The 1,654-nt window shown below is 30.8% G+C and overlaps 1 pseudogene; it reads right to left on the bottom strand.

Annotated features, from left to right (window-relative positions):
* Window positions 1–296: 296 nt before the first annotated feature.
* Window positions 297–408, bottom strand: LOC118983403 (uncharacterized; annotated as a pseudogene).
* Window positions 409–1,654: the final 1,246 nt, after the last annotated feature.

The following is a 1,654-nucleotide window of genomic DNA, read 5'->3' as shown; positions in this document are numbered from 1 at the left end:
ATAATAACCTTGTGGGGTAAACACACTTATAATCTCTACTTGCAGTTCAGAAACAGTACAAAAGATAAATAAATCAAAGCCTTTTCTAAATAGAAGTCCAATAAAAATGATAAATTCCTAATAAGCTTGACCAAGGAAAAAGAATGTGGTGAATATACATGATTAAAGATGATAAGACTTAACTACAGGAAGTACTAAAAGAATAATAAAAAGTTATGTTGTAATAATATGGCAACACATTTAAAGACTAAAGAAATGGATGACTTTTGGCAAAATATATAATTACCATACTGAATAAAAAATCGTAGATTTTTGCAATGAAGAAATAAATAGGTTCTCATGTGATTTATTTTAAACTGATAAGAACAGATACTACACTTGATCTTAGCCAAAAGGCTGAGAAGTGATGTGTGATTTATTTTAAATATTTAAATTACAGGTTCTTCAAGTGTATAAAATAATACAAAACATGTCAGAAGATCTACAAACAGAAAATAAAAAGGAAATTTAATATTTGATTTTCCAAATATATCCAGAGTGAAGAGAAGCTACTTAAATTTAATACGTGACTATGCAAATTAGACAACAAACACTGGTAGGAAAGCACAGACTTAGAGTAATTCTGTCTAAGTCACAGACTGGAGAGGGAAGCCTGTTTCTGATATTAGGTTTGAATATTGGCTGGAAGTGTACTAAAAACAACAGCAAAAAGAAAAAAAACCACCCAAGTTAGTATTCACATTGGAAAAGAAAGCATTTCATTTCTTTTTGCTATTCATATGATTGTATCCATCCCAAGAGATTCTAGAAAAATCTATGAAAATGAATTTGAGTTTCTAAGTAGTCTGGATATAAGACAAAAAAAGGCAGTAGTTTTCTTTTTAGTTCTGAAGCCTCTAGAAATGTAAAGAGAAAAAATAGTTTATAACTGTACGCACACACAGATGCACAAACACACACAACTGAAAAGAACTGGAAATGAGCAGATGGATTAGGGTGGAGCTACATCTTTCTATCTATCTATCTATGAAATAAACATAAAATATAAAATATAAAATTTTAGTAGAGAAATAAACATATTCTAGACAAATAAAAGAAGTTATATGCTGGTAGTTGAAATAGGAAGTATTGCAGCCAATTTAGAAAGAAGCAATCTAACAACATCTATTAAAATTATAAAGCCTTTGACCCAGAGAATACTTTTCTGGATGTATGTTCCTAAGAAAAAAAATCACCACTACATAAGAATATATGCATGGAAAACAGTGTATTATGTAATGCTTCTAGAAACAAAAATATGAAAATAATCTGAATATCAATTAAGATATTATACATTATATTTTATATATTTAATAAATAATGATATATAGTCTCTCCTTGTGGCCTCTGCATTCTCATAGCTGTGTGGTTGAGTTCCATGGTTGAGCTGAAAGAGAGAGACACACACACACACACACACACACACACACACACACACAGATGCCATATCACCTTGTGATGTTCATTGGTTGAGGCAGTCACAAAGTCCCATATAGTTTCTAGACAAAGGAAAATAGACTTCACTTTGTGATGGGAGGGGCAGGTTCTAAAAGCACATGTGGGAATAGAAAATCTACTCTGTCCATTTTTGGAAAATATAATCTACCACAAGAGC

The sequence above is a fragment of the Sturnira hondurensis genome, unplaced genomic scaffold, assembly GCF_014824575.4.
Source record: "Sturnira hondurensis isolate 20B ecotype Veracruz unplaced genomic scaffold, ASM1482457v3 Scaffold0000396, whole genome shotgun sequence".
NCBI classification, from domain to species: Eukaryota; Metazoa; Chordata; class Mammalia; order Chiroptera; family Phyllostomidae; genus Sturnira; species Sturnira hondurensis.
The sequence above is the reverse complement of the archived record's forward strand: the minus strand, read 5'-3'. Positions and strand labels throughout refer to the sequence as shown.